The following is a 20971-nucleotide window of genomic DNA, read 5'->3' as shown; positions in this document are numbered from 1 at the left end:
CAGCAGAGCAGGGGTGGGGGAGAGTAATAATGAAGAAGAGAGAAGAGAGTACTAATTAGTTGAGGGAGATAGGATGAAGGGTTGAAATGGAGGGGTTGACCTTGATGGAATAGTGTATAATTCATTATAGATCTTCTATTTCTTTCATTATTCAAGCACTCAGTTATCCTTGACGCCCCATCTTCTCCACCCTCACCCCATATTTAATCCATTGGCAAATTTTATCAGCTCTACTTTCAAAGTGTATTAGGAGCTGACCACTTAATATATCCATTACTACCAACCTAGACTAAACCACCATCCTCTCCTATCTGCTCACCTGCATTGTTACTTTACTTATTCTTCCAGATACCAGTCTTCCCCCATCCTCATACTTCTCACAGTATTCAAATAGTTTAAATACATAAATCAGATCATATTACTCTCTTGCTCAAAACTCTCCAATATAAATTCTGAGAACTCATACTACCTAACTTCAAGACTTGCTACAAAGCTATAGTAATCAAGATAGTGCGGTCTCGATAAAAGAATAGTCAAATAGATAAATTATGGGAACTTTCAGCTCACTTTGCTGTCAGTCTCAAACTACTCTAAAATACAGAGCCCAGAAGTAGACCCACGTAAGTACAGTCAACTGATTTTTGACAAAGGAACAAAGGCAATACAATGAAGCCAAGAGAGTCTTTTTCAAAAAGAGTGTTAGAACAACTGAATATCCAAATACAAAGAAAGGAATCTACACACAGATTACAGCACTTATAAATTAACTTCCAGCCCTCATTAAAATTAATTCAAAATAGATCCAAATGTAAAATGCAAAATTATAAAACTACTAAAAGATAACACCGGAGTGACGTCATCAAAATGGCGGCGTGAGGTGAGCCTCTGTAAAGCTCCCCTGGAATTTACAACTAATCGAACAACAATAACTCCACAAAGGACTCCCTGCACAGCAGACAGGCAAGACGAAGAGGCCCATTACTGAATTTACCAAAAGGTGGGAGAATCGTGCAAGCAGGGGAGGAGGGAAGGGCGAAGTGCGGAGACGGAGCCCCGCGGGCAGGCGCAGGACGCAGACCTAGCTCAGTGCTCCGAGCTCCCTGCATCCCGGAACTACCGCAGCTGCGGGAGAGGGAAGAACTCGGACTGCTAGGGCTCCGCTTATGGCCCACAGGGCTGAGGGGGCAGCATATAACACGGCTGAACCCAACACTCACGGCAGAGACCTCGGAGAAAAGACTGAGAGAAGAAGGCTGAAAACAGAGGTTTAAGCCCTCACTGCTGAGCAGAGAACGGAAGCCTTAGGCACTGAGACTAGCCGCCCCCTCCCTACCCTCCCAGAGCTCACCCCGCCCCCACCTGGTCGGTGCTAGAAGCGGAACAGTAGCAGTGTCAGAACAAAAGAACAGAATATTTGCTGTTCTGACAACTGTGGACCTCAGACACAGATTCGCAGCCCAACTAGTTCTGGCAAAGGGGAGGGAGCTGTGGAAGCAGGACTGGCTTTGGTGGTGGTCGCCGCCATTGCCAGCTCTGGGCCAGCTCTCACAACTCACCCCACCCCTGGCCCCACCTATCTGGGCAGATCCCTGCAGGAGTAAAGAGAACTGCTGAAACATACAGGCTCTGAATCTGGAGCAGGAACTTCAAAAGCTCTCCGCATACCCACACAGACACTGTGCCCTGAGACCCAAGTGAACTATTAACATAGGAGAAGCCCGTATCCCAGGGAATCCCCCCATTGTGTGAGAAGCTGGAATAGTGCAGAGAAAACATAGCACTACCGTGTGAGAGAAATAAAAGGCTGCAGTCAGAGAGAAAATAAGACATTCTACCAACAAGTACTGGAAAACAAAAGAAAGACCTCTTCCTATCAACCTGTTGCAGAAGCCACTCCTGTAGATGTCTAGGAAGAGAAATAATAAATCAGTAATTGCCATGAATAACCAACGCAACAAACAGCTCAGAAAGAAAGTGAAAAGTCTCCAGAAACGGAACTTAAAGATATGGAAACATGTGACTTAAATGACAGAGAATTCAAGATTGCAGTTCTGAAAAAACTCAACGAGATGCAAGAAAACACAGAAAGGCAGTTTAATGAACTCAGAAACACAATCAAAGAACACCATGAGCATTTTACGAACGAGACTGAAATTTTAAAAAAGAACCAAATAGAATTTCTGGAGATTAAGAACTCAATAGAAGAAATTAAGAACGAAATAACCAGCTTAGGTAGTAGAGTTGACCAGATGAAGGAAAGAATTAGTGACATCGAAGACAGAAACTTGGAAATTACACAGATGGAAGCAGAAAGAGACTTGAGACTTAAAAGAAATGAAAGAACTCTTCAAGAACTTTTTGACTCCATTAGAAAGAGCAATATAAGAATAATGGCATACCAGAAGAAGAAGAAAGAGAGAAGGGAACAGAGAATATATTCAAATAAATTGTTGATGAGAACTTCACAAATTGGTGGACAGAACTGGATCCTCGAATCCAAGAAGCAAATAGAACACCTAATTACCTAAATCCCAACTGGCCTTCTCCAAGGCACATTGTACTGAAGCTGTCTAAAATCAATGACAAAGAAAGAATCCTCAAGGCAGTCAGGGAAAAGAAAGCCCATTAGATTATCATCAGATTTTTCGGCAGAAACTCTACAAGCCAGGAGGGAGTGGAACCAAATATTCAAACTATTGAAAGAGAGAAATTATGAGCTAAAAATAATGTATCCAGCAAAGATACCCTTTAGATATGAAGAAGGAATTAAGACCTTTCCAGACATACAGAAGCTGAGGGAATTTTGTAATACACGACCTGCACTACAAGAAATACTAAGGAAGGCTATTTGATCACCATCAACAGGGACAATTTGTGGCAACCAAAACATAAAAAGGGGGAGAGTAAAGGCCTGAACCGGAATACGGGAATGGAGAAAGTAAGTGTGCTGAAGAAAATGGAATACTCTAAATATCAAACTTTCTTTTACTTAAACTTAATGGTAACCACTCAAGAAAAATCCAGAACTGAAATACATACTGTAATAAAAGAAGAAACATAGGGAAACATTATAGAATACCACCATACAGAAATAATAGACAACAAGAAAAAGGCAAAGAAACAATGGAGAAACAGCCTTACCAGAAAACTAAAGATAGAATGACAGGAAATCCTCACATATCAATAATCACCCTAAATGTAAATGGACTGAACACACCAATAAAAAGACACAGAGTAGCAAATTGGATCAAAAAACTAAACCCAACCATATGCTGTCTCCAAGAGACACATCTCAGCTACAAGGACAAGCATAGACTCAAAGTGAAAGTGTGGAAATTGACATGCCAAGCAAATGGTACCCAGAGAAAATCAGGTGTAGCTATAATGATATCAGATGAAACAGACTTCAGGGTGAAAAAGATAACAAGAGACAAAGATGGACATTTCATAATGGTGAAGGGGACTATACAACAAGAAGACATAACAGTCATCAATATTTATGCCCCCAATCAGGGAGCACTGAAATATACCAAGCAACTACTAACAGAACTAAAAGGAGAAATTGACCAAAACACAATTATACTAGGGGACCTAAATACATCACTGACAGCTATGGATAGATCATCCAAACAGAAAATAAATAATGAAATAGCAGCCCTAAATGACACATTACATGAAATGGACATAATTGACATATATAGAGCACTTCATCCTAAAACATCAGACTATACATTCTTTTCTAATGTACATGGAACATTCTCAAGGATAGACCATATATTGGGACATAAAATCAGCCTCAGCAAACTTAAAAAGATTGAAATCATACCAAGCATATTCTCTGATCACAAGGCTTTGAAATTGGATATCAACTGCAAAAAGAAAGCAGGAAAAAAAACACAAATACATGGAGATTAAACAACATACTTTTAGAGAATGACTGGGTCAAAGAAGAAATTAGAGGAGAGATCAAAACATACATAGAAACAAATGACAATGAAAATACATTCTACCAAAATTTTTGGGACGTAGCAAAAGCAGTCTTAAGAGGAAAATTTATATTATTACAGGCCTATCTGAAGAATTAAGAAAATCCCAAATAAATAACCTCATGTTACACCTTAAAGAACTAGAAAAGAAGAACAAGTGAAACCCAAGGTCAGCAGAAGAAAGGAAATAACAAAAATCAGAGCAGAACTAAATGAAATAGAGAACAAAAAGACAATACAAAAAAATTAATGTGACAAAGAGCTGGTTCTTTGAAAAGATTAACAACATAGACAAACCGTTGGCTAGACTCACTAAGATAAAAAGAGAGAAAACACTAATTAACAAAATCAGAAATGAAAAAGGGGAACTTATCACGGACACCACAGAAATACAAAGGATCATCCAAGAATACTATGAAGGACTATATGCCACCAAATTCAATAACCCAGAAGAAATGGACAAGCTCTTAGAAACATATAGCCTTCCAAGGCTGAACCATGAAGAACTGGAAAATCTAAACAGACCGATCACCGGTAATGTAATTGAACCAGTCATCCAAAACCTTCCCAAAACAAAAGCCCAGGACCAGATGGCTTCACTAGTAAATTCTACCAAACCTTCAAAGAGGATCTCATACCAATCCTGCTCAAACTCTTCCAAAAAATTGAAGAAGAGACAGTACTTCCTAACTCATTTTATGAGGCCAACATTACCCTGATACCAAAACCTGGTAAGGACAACACAAAAAAAGAAAACTACAGACCAATATCTCTGATGAATACAGATGCAAACATCCTAAACAAAATTCTAGCAAATCGATTACAACAATACATTTAAAAGATCATTCATCACGACCAAGTGGAGTTCATCCCTGGGGCACAAGGATGGTTCAACATCTGCAAATCCATCAATGTGATACATCACATAAACAAAATAAAGGACAAAAATCATATGATTATATCAATTGATGCAGAAAAAGCATTTGACAAGATACAACATCCATTTATGATTAAAACACTTAATAAAATAGGTATAGAAGGAAAATGCCTTAACATAATAAAGGCCATATATGACAAGCCCTCAGCTAATCTCATAATTAACAATGAAAAACTGAAGCTCTTTGTTCTACGTTCAGGAACACGACAGGGCTGTCTCCTATCACCTCTGCTTTTCAACATAGTGTTGGAAGTCCTCGCCAGAGCAATCAGGGAAGAGAATAAAATAAAAGGCATCCACATTGGGAATGAAGAAGTTAAATTATCACTCTTTGCAGATGACATGATGCTATATATAGAAAACCCTAAAGACTCCACCAAAAAGCTATTAGAAACAATCAATGAATACAGTAAAGTTGCTGGCTGTAAAATCAACATACAAAAGTCCATTGCATTCCTATATACTAACAATGAAATCTCAGAAAAAGAAATACAAAAAAAACACAATTACTTTTGCAATTGCAGCAAAAAGAATAAAATACCTAGATATAAACTTAACCAAGGATGTGAAGGACCTATATGCTGAAAACTATAAGACATTTTTGAAAGAAATTGAAGAAGACACAAAAAAATGGAAAGACATTCCGTGCTCATGGATTGGAAGAATCAACATAGTTAAAATGGCTGTATTACCCAAAGCAATATACAGATTTAATGCAATCCCCATCAAAATCCCAATGGCATTTTTAAAAGAAATGGAACAAAAAATCATCAGATTTGTTTGGAAGCACAAAAGACCTCGAATAGCCAAAGCAATTTTAAGAAAAAAGAACAATACTGGAGGTATCACACTCCCTGACTAGCTTGTACTACAGGGCTACAATAATCAAAACAGCATGGTATTGGCAGAATAACAGATACATAGACCAATGGAACAGAATTGAGAACCCAGAAATAAAACCACATAAATATGGACAGACAATTTTTGACAAAGGAGCTAAAAACATACAATGGAGGAAAGACAGCCTCTTCAATAAATGGTGCTGGGAGAATTGGAAAGCCACGTGCAAAAGAATGAAACTGGACTGCTATCTGTCACCATGTACCAAAATTAATTCAAAATGGATCAAAGACTTAAGCATAAGACCTGACACAATAAACTGCATAGAAGAAAACATAGGTACTAAACTTATGGACCTTGGGTTCAAAGAGCATTTTATGAATTTGACTCCAAAGGCAATGGAAGTAAAAGCTAAAATAAACGAATGGGACTATATGAAACTTAAAAGCTTCTGCACAGCAAAAGAAACCATCGACAAAATAAAGAGGCAACCAACTGAATGGGAGAAGATTTTTGCAAGCAGTGCATCCGATAAGGGGCTAATATCCAAAATATACAAGGAACTTATGAAACTCAACAACAAAAAAACAAACAACCCAATTGATAAACGGGCAGAGGACCTGAAGAGACATTTCTCCAAAGAGGACATACAAATGGCAAACAGACATATGAAAAAATGCTCAACATCACTAATCATCAGAGAAATGCAAATAAAAATCACACTGAGATATCACCTCACCCCAGTCAGAATGGCTATCATCAACAAGACAAATAGTAACAAGTGTTGGAGAGGCTGTGGAGAAAAAGGAACCCTCATACACTGTTTGTGGGAATGCAGACTGGTGCAGCCACTATGGAAGGCAGGGTGGAGGTTCCTCAAAAAATTAAGAATAGAATTACCATATGACCCAGCATTCCCTCTCCTGGGTATCTACCCAAAAAGTCTGAAAACATTTATACATAAAGATACGTGTGCTTCAATGTTCATTGCAGCTTTGTTTACGGTGGCTAAGACATGGAAACAACCAAAATGTCCTTTGATAGATGAATGGATAAAGAAGTTTTGGTATATATACACAATAGAATATTATACGGTGGTAAGAAAAGATGAAATAGGAACATTTGTGACAACATGGATGGATCTTGAGAGTATAATGCTAAGCGAAACAAGTCAGACAGAAAAAGCAGAGAACCATATGATTTCATTGATATGTGGTATATAAACCAAAAACAACACGAGAACAAGACAAACAAATGAGAAAGAAGAACTCATAGACACAGACAATAGTTTAGTGGTTACCAGAGGGTAAAGGGGGCTGGGGGGTGGGAGATGAGGGTAAGGGGGATCAAATATATGGTGATGGAAGGAGAATTGACTCTGGGTGGTGAACACACAATGGGATTTATAGATGATGTAATAGAGAATTGTACACCTGAAATCTATGTAATTTTACTAACAATTGTCACCCCAAAAAATTAAAAAAAAAAAAAAGACAACACTGGAGAAAACCTAGATGTCCTTTAGTCATATGGCAATGACTTTTAGACACAACATCAAAGAGAAGATCCATTAAAAAAATAATCAATTAAGCTGGACTTCATTAAAGTTAATAGCATCTGCTTTGTAAAAGACAATGTCAAGAGAATGAGAAGACGAGCCACAGACTGGGTGAAAATATTTATTTGCAAAAGATACATTTGATGAAGGACAGTTATCCAAAATATACAAAGAATTCTTAAACTTTATCAGTAAGAATGCAAACAACCTGATTTAAAAATGTGCCAAGAACCTTAACAGATGCCTCACCAGAGAAGATATACAGATGGCAAGTAAGCATATGAAAAAATGCTCTACATCATGTGTGATCAGGAAAATGCAAATTAAAACAACAGTGAGATTCCACTACATTCCTGTTAGAATGGCCCAGATCCCAAACACTGATAACACAAAATACTGGTGAGGATGTGGAGCAACAGGAACTCTCATTCATTGCTGGTGGGAAATGCAACACGTTTGTCACTTTAAAAGACAGCTTGGCAGTTGCTTACAACACTAAATATATTCTTAATATATGATCCAATAATCATGCTCCTTGGTGTTTACCCTAATGAGATGAAAACTTAGGTTCACACAAAAACCTGCACATGGATGTTTATGGCAGCTTTATTCATAATTGCCAAAACCTGGAAGCAACCAAAACGTCTTTTAGTAGGTAAATGAATAAATGAACTGTGGCACCCCCAGACAATAGAATGTTATTCAGAACTCAAAATAAATGAGCTATCAAGCCATGAAAAGACATGGAAGAAAGTTAAATGCATTTTACTAAGTGAAAGAAGCCAATCTGAAAAGGTTATATATACTGTATGAGTCCAACTATATGACATTCTGGAAAAGGCAGAACTATGGAGACAGTAAAAAGATCAGTGGTTGTCAGGAGTTAGGGGGGACAGAAGAATGAATAGGCAGAGACCAGAGAATTTTTAGGGCAGTGAGACTATTCTGCATGACACTATAATGGTAAAACATATTATATATTTGTCCAAATCCTTAGAATGCACAACACCAAAGGTGAACCCTAATGTGAACTATGGACTTTGGGTGATGATGATGCATCATGTAGGTTCATCCATTGTAAGAAATGTCCCACTGTGGAAGGAGATGTTGATAATGAGGGAGGCCATGTTTATGTGGGGCAAGGGATATATGGGAACTTTCTGCTCACTTTGCTGTCAATCTTAAACTACTCTAAAAAATAAAGTCTATAAAAAATAAACAAACCCTTCAATGGATTCCTAGCACTCTTAAAATCAAACCCAGTGTCCTTACCTAGACTGTTCAGATCTTACATGATGTTATTGACCTAATTTTCTATCCTGCACCCCTTGAATCTCTGCTCTCTAGTCACTCTTGCTTTTCTAGAAGCATTTACTTAACTAAGGATCAGATAAAACTATGGTTCACTCCCTCAGTTCATTCAGCAATCTGTTCAAATGTCAAGTCCTGAAGAGACATTTCCTGATCTATTACCCTATTTAAATAGCACTTCCTGTTAAATTTCTTTCTGTTTACCTTGCTTTATTTTTCCTGATAGCTTTTTGTCACTGACTATATGTGTATCTGTGAGGTGTGTATGTGTGTGTGCGTGCGTGTGTGTGTGTGTGTGTGTGTGTGTGTGTTTGTATTGACCATGTTTTGGTTAATATCCTCACTAGATTATAAGCTTGATGAGAATAGAGACATCTTCTGTTTTATTCACCACTGTCACTATGTATTGAATGAATGAATGAATGAATGAATAAATAAATAAATGACTGAATATGGATAGATTTTACATTGTGGTAAGTGAAAAATTAAGAAACATAATGAAAATTGTAGCTCAGCGCTATTTATGTAAATTATAGACACAAGTTTCAAGGAAATTCAATGGAGCAAAAGAACATTCAATGGAGCAAAAGAACATGATTTTCAACAAATCATGTTCGGACAACTGAATGGAAAGAAAACTGAACCTCAACCCTCACCTCATACTACAAATAAAAATTAACTAGAGATGCATCATAGCTTTAAACACAAAAGCTTAAAATATAAATCTTCTAGAGGAAAATAAGGAGAATATCTTCATGAACGTAGGTAAATATAGGCAAAGATTTCTTAGGTAGTACAAAAAAGCACCAACCATAAAACAAAACAAAGATCCTGATACAGTAGACTTCATTAAAAATAAAAATAAAAATGTCTGCTTACCAAAAGATCTCATTAAGAAAATGAAAAGGCAAGCTACAGACTAGAAAATATTTACAATACAATATATAAAATAGGTACTAGAGGTGTGGCCAGTTAGCTCAGCTGGTTAGAACGTGGTGCTAGTAGCACCAAAGTTGCCAGTTTGATCCCTGCGTTGGCCACTGTGAGCTGTGCCCTCCTTAAAAAATAAATTAATTAATTAAATAAAATAAATGAAGAAATTAAAAAATAATAATAAATAAAAAATAAAATACGTACCAGAACTTCTAAAAATCAACAATAAAAACAGAAATCCAATTTTTAAAATGGGCAAAGGATCTAGACTTTTTATAAAAGAAGACATACAAATGACCAAAAGGCACATAAAAAGATGTGCAATATAAGTAATCAGGATAATGCCAATTAAAACTACAATGAGCTATTCTTACATACCCACTAGAACAGAATGTTCATACGTCACCGGTGGGTGGCAATGTCCAATGGCACAAACAATTTGGAAAGCAGTTTCCCAGTTAAACATACACTTCCCCAGGGACCCAGCAATTTCACTCCTGGGTATTTGCCCAAAAGGAATGAAAATATGTGTCCACATAAAGACTTGTGCACAAATGTACACAGCAGCTTTATTCACAGTAGTCAAAAAGTGGAGCCAACTCAAATGTTTATTAACTAATGAATGGATAAATAGATGCACTCCTACAATGGAATACCGCTCAGCAGCACAAGGGAATGACCTATATGGATGACTCTTAAAAACATTATGTTACATGTAGGAAGCCAGACATAAAAGATTATTTACTGTATGATTCCTGTTCTTGAAGAACAAGCAAAGTAATGTGAGGTGTAGAAATCTCAATAGTACTTGCCTCTTGAGTGTGGAGAAAGGGGCATGAAGGAACTCTTGGAGATAAAAATGTTCTATATCTTGATTGGGGTGATGGTTGTACTGATATATACATTTGTCAAGAATGCTTCAAACTGTACAGTTAAGATCTGTGTATTTAATGAAAGAAAATCATACCTACAAAATGCCTGTACAGTAATTCTATATTTTTCAGGGATTGTCAATTACCTAAGTATATATATTAAGCAACTTAGAATAAGTGCTTTCTGGGGGAGGGCAGGATATGAGGATGTCATATAAAATATAAAAATAATAAAATGAAAACTCAGGGACTGATAATATTCAATGAAATGAGGACAATAGTTACATACTCATGTACATAAAATTTGCACCTGAGATGAGAAAGGAAGGCAGACAGAAAGGAAGTTAGGAAGGCAGGAAAGATGAAAGGGAGAAAGGGAGGGAAAGGAAAATGGAAAAAGAGATGTCTAGGAAGGAAAGGTAATAGAAAGGTGAGAGAGAGAGAGAGAGAGAGAGAGGGAATAAACTGAATATCTTGTTTACTTGTTCTTCCTTTCTATTTGTCCTCTCCCCTTAATCAGACTACAAACCTTGGGAGGGAGGGACTTTTTGTAAATCCTTGCACCTGTCAGTGGCCAGACATGTTGACTGGCTGCTGGTTAACAGACATCAAGAAAGTGTACATCAAACACCAGGTGTGCATTTTGTAGCACAGATAGCCCTTTTATTGGGATTCAAGAGTGGAAAGCCCTGGTAGCATTTTACTGGAAACACTTTGAAGGCAGAGGCCCCTGTGATTTCATGCACTAAGGCTCCCCGAGGGCCCCAGATGACCCTTTCATTACTGGGAGAGGCCTCCAGGAGGCCTCAATCTGACTCACTTCAATCCCAGGGTGTGGATTTTAAACACCCCCAGTGCTACTGCTTCCACAGGACTCATTGTAGAACCACCACCCATCTTGAGCCTTCCCTGGCTGTCACTCAGGCCTGCAGTCTCCCTGTGCAGGGCCATCGCAATTGTCCCTACATCTGGCAGCTCTGTGCTCCTCTTCTGACCTGTGAGGTAGCTTCTTTCACCCCTGCTTCAATTCCATTTGGCTCAGTGGTCATTTAGTGAGCTCCTTCCTCATGCCAGCACCTCAAGTTAGGTGGTAGGTAGGAGTACCAGGGTGGCTGGGTCATGGCCCTGCCCTCAAGGAGCTCGGGTCTAGAGTAGAAGACAGAAACAGAGGAAATTTCAAAATGAGGAAGAAAATGCCAAGAGAGCCACCGGAACATGTATCAGGCACTGGGCCCAGCCTGTAGTTCCAGGAAAGACTTCTGGGAGCTGACGCCTGGGCTGAATCTCAAAGCTCTAGACTTTCCTCCTCCTATAGTGCAGTTCTAACCTCTGCTACTTTTCCTCTCTAGACATTCCCAGGCCCGCAGGTGTCAGCTGTGCTTCTGGAATCCCCTGCTCCTGGCCACCAACACTGCACATTCACCACAAAGACCTTAATGATGGGCAAAAGAGTGGGGGCAAGAGCAAACTTTCCTCTACCCGTCTAGGTTCTTCCAGCTGGTCTAATAATCAAATTAACATGAGGCAGATTAACAAGAGAAAATGATCAAATTTAATGACATACATATGTATGGGAACTCCACATACACGAGAGGTTCAGAGACAGAAAGGGAAAAGGAGGTGTACTTGGCATTCTGAGCAAGGATGAGGGAGGCTCCTTGGGGCTTCAGAAGGTCATTGCAGGAAGATAAGCAGAGCAGATGTTCAGTGATTAGAAGTTTGCCTGCCCTACAGATAGGTCATAAAAAGTCACCTCTGGCAGTAACTTGTTACAGACAATGCCCCTAATTTAAGTTCTTTCAGGGAGAGGGAAAGGTTCTCGTGAGCCTGCAGGGTCTCAACTGCCTTCAGCTCAAAGTAATCTACATGCCAAAGTGGCAGATCTTGGGGAGGCCTGTTCTGAACCCTTCAAGAGCATTGCCCCTAAGATACTCCAGACCCCACATGAGCTATTTATTATGAGCCACAGAACCCAGACCTGGGTTCAAGTCCCAGTCCCACCTCTTACTAGTTGGGTGACTTGTGGTGATTTACTTAACATCCCTCAGCACGAATTTCCCCATCTCTAAAACGGGGCTAGTAACACCCTCCTGAGAAACCTGGCATGAAGATTGAGGAGGTCATGTTTTTAGCACTCATAGCCCCAAGGGTGGCACATGGTGTGTTGTAAACACCATCCTTCCATTTTCCTCTTCTTCACAGGGTGAAACAGGAGCTTTCCTTCTGTGCCTTGCAGAAACCTTCAGTAGTGGTTGCAGCTGGCTTGCTGGCTGGCAATCTGAGGGTATTTACAAGGGGAAGCTGCTTCCGCATCTTAGTAAAACTAGGATTTTCATCTTTTAAGCACCTCCCAAATAAGGTGGAGACATTATTTACTAATCCAATTTCTCTTTTTATTCTATCTGCAAATTATATTCTTATCATCATCCTATAGAGGTAAATTTATTCCAAAATATAATCACAGATTACCAGAAATGACAAAGTATAAGTACAGTCACCTATGGATAAGGAATTTATTACATTCATTTTACAATGACAGAGACAGAGAGACAGAGACAGAGAGAGAGAGAGAGAGAGAGAGAGAGAGAGAGAGAAAGAAGAGGTGATACATGTCTCCCAAACCTCTATCGCAGCTACCTTCTACCTTAATACTTATTCATATCAACCCCACCTTAACATATCTAAATTAAAATGCTTTCTAAAACCCTGGTTCTATGATTACAAAGTATAAAAACATTTTAGGAGTTTCAGCTCTAGGTTATTAACAGAAAATCAATTCATTGAAAGTCAATTCATCTAAGGATCATTTTCATAATGACCAATTTGTCAATTTTCCCAGCTTATAAAATACAGCAACTCGTTACAGATGCATGGCAGGGCCCAGGAATGCCGTGGGGAGCCACGAAGCCAGGGATCTGGGGCCTCACATTCTCCTTTGTTCCTCAGCGTCCACTTTTCTGCTCTTCTGTCTCCTCCTCTGTCCGTCTACACAAGTAATTAAACCCAAATGTAACAGCTTAAAACAACAATAACCATTTATTATCTCACGTGGTTCCTATAGGTCAACTATTCAGGGTGGATGAGCTGGGTGATTCTGGGGTCTCTTACAAGGTTACAGTCAAGATAATGTATCATCTGAGGGCTGAAGCTGGAGCATGTACTTCGCAGATGCACTCTGTAGTGTAAATGCCTGACAATTAACTTTTTTGATTGTAATTTAAGTGCCTGACATTAAGCTGTTGATTGCTGAGCATCTATTCAAAGACATCCATCTCCAATAAGCACATTGACAGCTACACAACCAGGTAAAAAGCCAGACTGCCCCATTCATGAAGTTTCGCTTTTTAGAAAGCCCTGAGTAACAAAGATAACCGACCACTTAAGTGACCTTGCTTTTCCCTTATCATGCTTTAATTCCCACTGTCGTGTGGGGCAGCCTGCGGGGTCTCAGCTCCCGCTCCCCACATAAGAACACAGGATATGGCTAAGCCAAAAAGGAACACCCACGGAGCCATAGGTGGGGGAGTCATACCACTATAGTCTCACTGGAGGCTGGATTCACACGACGTGCGACCTGCTGTCCGCTTTTCTGCCAACTGACCAACTCCCTTCTCCAGCGCAGCCGCAGCAGTTATATCGGGCTAATTGGCTAACAGGTTATAGCTGACGGCCAACTAGCCACAGCCAATGGCCATCTGCTACATGAGCCAGAACCTTTCCACGTGAGGCCGAGAGCCTGGAAACTGCTTTCTGGGGCTCTGTCCCCACACTCCACCCCTACAGGTTCTCACCTCACAATTTACGTGACAAGCATCTTCCACGAGGGTCTCTGTGTCATATTAGCCTACAGGCATCTACGGACGGAAAGAAACAGTCTTAGGAACCAACAATGGCAAATCCCTTCCATCTGGGAGGATACACGCTAGCTTTTTCTCCTGGGAAAGGAGGGTCACTGCCACTGGCACCTTTCCCAGTTTGTGGTACCAGACCTTTATGGCAGTGCTTGGGGTCCCTTGCATAGTTTCAACATGTAACAGAACAGGGGACCCCATAATAGGCCATAGTGAGAGCACATACGTTCCCCGCAAAATCATCCCAGTATCGGGACCTCCGTATACTTCAGTCACTTGCGGTGGCCACTCAGCCACCACCCCTGGTGTCACTTGCAAATCATGAGTCAAACCGGCCCCCCATGGGGCTATCAGGCCCAACCATCGACATTGGGGGCTTTTGACCTGCCAGGGCCAAGTCCATTGCTGCCGTTCCCCTGCTTTCAAGCATGTGGGTGCTGGCAGCAAAATGTTTCCATTTCTGCCGTAGCCTGGCTTTAACAGTCTCACTGGTGGTAACTTGTAATTGAATGGGAGCAGCTGTTCGATGTAGCAGAGCTTCTACTGGTGCGGGCCGTCCCTTCCGTGGTCTCTCAGTCAGGACTCTCAGGACATCCCATAAACGCGAGGCCCAGTCACGCATCATTTTGACACCCAGAGATCTTGCTTCAAAAGGCCATTGTAGTGTTCAATCATGCCAGCTGTTTGTGGGTTATACAGCGTATGAAACAACCATTGCACGTCCATCCTGGCAGCCCAGCGCTGCACTTCTTGCCCTGTAAAATGGGTACCCCTGTCACTTTCAATGATTTGGGGGCACGCATAGAGGGCACACAGCCGTGCAAGAGCGACCACTGTATGCCGCTGATCCACAGCCGGACACGGCCAAGCAAACATCAACCCCGCAGCAGTGTCTATTGCTGTAAATGTATATATCGCATTGCGGGCCTTAGGCAGGGGTCCAATGTAATCCACTTGCCAGCGAGTGAGGGGCACCCTCCCTCGTGTAATCTGCTGTGTCTCCCAGGGGAGCCTCTGCCTTTGGGGGCTGTCCTGGGCACAGACGACAGTCATAGCAGGCATCTGCTATCTCCTGCCATTTCAAAGGCAGACCCCAGCGTCTGCTCACCTGCCACATGGTTTGGCTTCCAGAGTGCTGCAATTTCCTACGCAGCCAATGGGCCACATCAGTGGCAGGAGCCCGTTCTAACCATCGGACCCGTGCTAGGGCATCTGCTTCATCATTACCTGGGGACACTAAGGGGGAGTGACCTATGACATGCATTAGGGTAACCTCCTTTCTCTGCCCTAGGTCCCAGAGGTCCTGCCACATGGCTTGACCCCACAGTGGACAGTGTCCTACCAACCAGTTTTGGTGTTTCCACGTAGGGAGCCACAACGTTAGGCCCTGGAACACCGCCCAGCTGTCAGTACAAATAACTAGGGGCCCGAGCTCGTGGCTGATTACCATCCACACAGCCCATAGCTCAGCCCACTGGCTACTCTGGCCCGTCCCAGTATCAAACCAAATGGTGTCTATTTTGGGCTGCACACCAATAGCCGTCCAAACAGCTGCAGCCCCTCGGCTAGAACCATCAGTAAACCAGGCATCCTCAGGTACTGGGGGCTGTCCTTTGTAGGGCGAGGGCTCCAAGTCCTCCCCTCTAGGCAGAGTGCTTGGCTCAGCCTGGGCTAAAAGCTCCACAGGCCCCAGGACCTGTTGTAACTCTGTGCTCAAAGGGCTTGAACTAACGGTGCTACGTTGCTCCAAGTAGGCACCCCACTTGGCGAGGGTGGTGGTCTGTGCCATCCCCGTTTTGGGTCCCTGGGTCCACATATGGACCAGACCCACCCCTGGACAGGATAGGTTGTTTGAACCAACACCTGTGCAGTTCCTGTGACGACTTCTCTGGCCACTAGGGCTGCATACAAAGCAGTCAGCTGTTTCTCTATTAGAGAGTAGTGGACCTCTGCTCCTTTCCATAATTGGGACCAAAATCCCACTGGCAACCGGAGATGCTCCTGCCATTGCCAGAGCCCCCAACTGTACCCCTCTTGGGTTACGTGAACATCAAGTTCAAATGGGCGCCTGGGGTTCCCTACTTGCAGAGCCTGTGCCTGCTGCACTGCCCGTTTTGTGGCAACAAAGCCTTGCTCTATAGCCTCTGTCCAATCCCATGAGGCCCCCTTTTTTATCATGTTATACAAGGGCCTTGCCATTTGTGCTAAATGGGGTACAAACGCCCACCAATATCCTAGGAGACCCAAATACATCTGCAGTTGGGAGACCTTGGTCAGCCGGGGAAAGGCTTGTATTTTGTCAATAATCGCCTTAGGTATGACCTTTGTCTTACCTGACGACACAACACCCAAAAACTTGACGGATAAGCCGGGCCTTTGGACCTTTTTCTCATTCACCGCCCAGCCACGTGACTTCAGGTGGCAGAGAAGAGAGGGAGCTGCTTGCTCTAAATCAGAAAGAGAATCAGATGTTAATAAAATATCATCGACATAATGAAACAAGGCCACAGAGGATGGGCGATCCCACTGTGCCAAATCCTGGGCCACGAGTCTGTGGCAGATAGTGGGGCTGTGCAAGTATCCTTGCGGAAGGACTTGGAAAAGTCCACTGCCACCCATCCCAAGTAAAAGCAAATTGCTCTTGACACTCGAGTGCAATGTCAATGGAGAAAAAAGCATTGGCCAAGTCCACTACATAGTGATATGTTCCCAGGCGGACAGTCAGATGATCTGTCAAATCATGTATTGAAGGTACTCCCGTGTGCAAAGGTGGCATCACCTTATTTAACTCCCTATAGTCCAGTCATTCACTAGGTCCCATCTGGCTTCTTGACAGGCCATACTGGGGAGTTAAAGGGACTATGCGTTGGTCTCACAATATGTGCCTTCTCCAATTCCAATATTGTATGACCAATCTCCTTCTGCTCTCCTGGCAGTTGGTACTGTCGCACTGTAACCACGCGCCAGGGCTGTGGCAACACTTGAGGACGGTGGCAAGCATGCCCGTGTGTCACCGATTTCATCACCCGGATCCGGAGACGGAACTCTCCTACCGACGTCTGTAAGCTGAGGCCAGGTAGCACGTCTACCCCTAGAATATACTCCGGAACAGGGGAGCCATAAACCTTTTAGGTACAAGGGGGAAGCCTTCCTATACCCAGTGGTAAGAAAACGACTTTCACAGTCACAGTCTTTCCCCTGTAGCCATCAATGCAGATTGCTGGTCCGGGGACAGTTCTGGGTTCCCAAAAACAAGACTGCAGTCTGTGCCAGTGTCAACTAGGTCCAAAACTCTCTGCACATTAGAAGGGGACCAATGTATGGACAGTTCCACATGGGGCCTCCTGTCCTGCTCATCCCCTCTGACCAGGTACCTTGGCCCCATCCCTAATCAAGCTGAAAGAAGTCGGCCTCAAGAGGCTGCATGAAGTCCTGGAGGGACACGGGTCGCACTTTCCCAGACTTCTCCTTTAGGCTTCGCTGGAACTGCTGTTCCGGACGCAACTGTTTCCAAAGTTTGAACAAGAGTGCATTAGGTTGTCGGTCTATCTTCTCCCGATCGACCCCTGGTGCCACAAGATCACGCCACATCTGTGCACGTGTTACTCTCTGAGGCCTGCTACCTCGCCCCTTTACTTTTCATTTGGGCTTCCAGGTCTCAACTGCGCGGACCTTCTGTCTTAACTTCCTTTGCCTCCAGCTTTCAACATCCCCTAGGGTGGCCATGGCAGTTGTAACTTCATAGGTCCGTCGCCCCACATAGGGCACAAGAATGGCGATTAAGGATCCAAAAGCACTTGCAGATGCAGTATCCAAAACCAGATCTCTCATGCTGGCTGTAAAGAGCTCGTTATCTGGCCCCTGCATGTTAAGGTTAAAAATAGCATGTCTCATACCCATTTCACAGATGATTTGCGTACGTTCCGTGTATGACTGCCATTGACTCACAGTGTCTGGCAGCTCGCCAGCCTGTCCCCATACTGTGCATACCGCAGCAGTGAGCCACTCCATTAGAGAATGGTTGCCCTGGTTTTGGGCCAACCTCTGGCAGTTCTGTAACCTTTGTCGCAGGGATGGATGCACTGTCACAAAGGCTAGCTTTTCCATCTCACCTGGGGAGCAGAGAATGTTGTCTGCTCCCTCATCCCATAAACGTAATAGCCAAGCCGAGACTGGTTCTCCAGGGCTCTGTCTGTACCACCTTCCCAGCTACTGCAACTCAGTGGGAGTGTAAGGGGTGTAGGTTGTAAATTCAGTCACAGCTGGGTTGCCTGCAGCCCAGGGCCCTGCAATGCCCCCAGGGCCCAAAGGTTGCTCACGTTTTACCCTTTGCTTCAAGACTGGCTGGGCTTGGGGGTTGGGAGCTACATTGTCTCCACTGGCTTCCTCCGCCTCTGCCTCAGAGTCTCCACTGTGGGGCCCCTCTTCTAACAGGTGGACCTGAGCTTCCAGCGCCTCCAACCGGGACACCTCGTCTGGCTCCTGGGCCATTTCATGAAGCGCATTTTTCATGTTGAGACTCAAGGCCGTGAGGAACATCAACCCACGTGGCCGGCTGTAGCCTTCGCCTCCTCCGGCAACCACTCAGCCAGAGCCTGCAGGGCCCTCTCCACGCTGGCTGGAGAGACATCCATGTCCTCCCACCCCTCCTTGGGGGTCCCACTCCTGAGAACAGTGGTCACCGGACACCACACACTGTGTGGGGGCCACACGTCCTCCTGCCCAGAGTCAGACTCCATTCCTATCTGGTCGGAATCCTGCTCGCTGTGCCAGGTGTCTGAGTGGGTGGAGGCCTCCGTGTAAGATGTCCACAACCCTCGGAGCCTAAGGCCTCAACAGATTACCAAAATGCAGGCAACACTTTCCATGGCCAAGAGGGTGGTGTGCCAGCGGGAGGCTTGAGTCTCCCAGGCAGACCGTGCCTCCCGTTCCTGGTGTCGCTCCTCACGGGCCTCCCGAAGCTGAGCTTTCACATGCACAAACCACTCCACCATGCTTTGGTAGGTTGTGGCCAGCACTGTACCCTGCTTATGAAACTGAGCTTTTATACGTATAAACTACTCCATTACCTTCCGGAGAGTTTTGGCAGACACCACACTGTGCTTGCTGCGCCATGTGTCGTGCGGGGCAGCCTGTGAGGTCTCAGCTCCCGCTCTCCACATAAGAATGCAGGATGTGGCTAGGCCAAAAAGGAACACCCACGGAGCCATAGGTAGGGGAGTCATACCACTATAGTCTCACTGGGGGCTGGATCCACACGACGTGCGACCGGCTGTCCGCTTTTCTGCCAACCGACCAACTCCCCTCTCCAGCGCAGCCATAGCAGTTATATCAGTGGCCAATTGGCTAACCGGCTACAGCTGACGGCCAACTAGCCATAGCCCACGGCCATCTACTACCTGAGCCAGCACCTTTCCACGTGAGGCTGAGAGCCTGGAAACTGCTTTCTGGGGCTCTGTGTCCATACACACTCTTAGGTTTTAAATTTACCAATAAAGAATGAACCTGAGAAACCCTAACCCCCTCTCCACTATCAATGTTAATAACAGCAGAACCCCATGTTTGTTCTCTCTCTCTCTCTTTTTCTCTCTTGTTTTCTCTCTCTGTCTTCCCCCATAACTCTGGCATGCCATGTACCCTTCAGTACTTGTGAACAATAAACCTTGTTTTTTCTAAGTTCCCTGATGATTGTTGCTGAGGTGCCTCTTGCCATCATAATAGGAATCACAAGAGCTAGTCCATGTACAACATTGGCTCAGGTGGGAAATGTCTGTGGAGGTAACCAGAAGTGTGGGCCCAGGTGAGGGACCCCAGGCATTCCCAGCTGATAACATCACTATTGATAGGCTGAGACCAACCCAAGCCCTCACTTACATGGCTGCTGGCAGGAGGCCTCAGTTCCTCCCCAGGTGCATCTCTCCCTAGGACAGCTAAGTGTCCCACAACATAGCACTGAAACCGGCAGTCAACAATAAACATGTTTAGGTATTAGATCATAGAGTCTTGAGATGTAGATACAGACTTTAACTGAATGTTTCAATTGCTTTGTTTGTCACGTAGCTTATAGTAGAAGATTAAGGAAATATGTTAGTCATGTTCTGAAGGCTGCCTGTAAAACAAGTTCCAGGAGAAATGTTTAAAAGTGTACTTTGCTTGAGATAATAGAAAAATGTAGCTATTTCAGCACAAAACAATGATAGCTTAAACAACGGCGACAGTCACAAGATGTCTAGTTTCTGCCTTTTGCTTTAAAGATAACATCACTGATGCACAATTATGAGACATTTTTCAGAATCTTGGTTCTTCTTGCCCAGCACCCCTTGTTTTCATAATATAATTATAAGTTGCTAATGTACTGTTTGTCAAGCAGGAAGAGATAACTCCACAGCCACAAGGAGAATTTATGAGTTTGTTTTGCAGAAAGAACGAATACCTTTAAGAAAGTCACAACTAGCTACTGATGCCCAGAAGTCTGGTTGCACAAAACATTATCTGTGACTGAACAAACGCAGATATTCCTCTCGGTTCCCTGAAATCCCCCTTTCTTACTATCAAGTTGCTTAAAAATTCTCTACTTCTGTTTCTTGGGGAATATCTTTGAGAGATCTTGCTCACTTGTCCTCTCACTTTGGCTGAATCAAATCTCCAAGCATTGGTGTCTGTCTGTGTTTGGCTTTAGATGT

This window comes from Rhinolophus ferrumequinum, chromosome 9, assembly GCF_004115265.2.
Source record: "Rhinolophus ferrumequinum isolate MPI-CBG mRhiFer1 chromosome 9, mRhiFer1_v1.p, whole genome shotgun sequence".
Lineage (NCBI taxonomy): Eukaryota > Metazoa > Chordata > Mammalia > Chiroptera > Rhinolophidae > Rhinolophus > Rhinolophus ferrumequinum.
The sequence above is the reverse complement of the archived record's forward strand: the minus strand, read 5'-3'. Positions refer to the sequence as shown.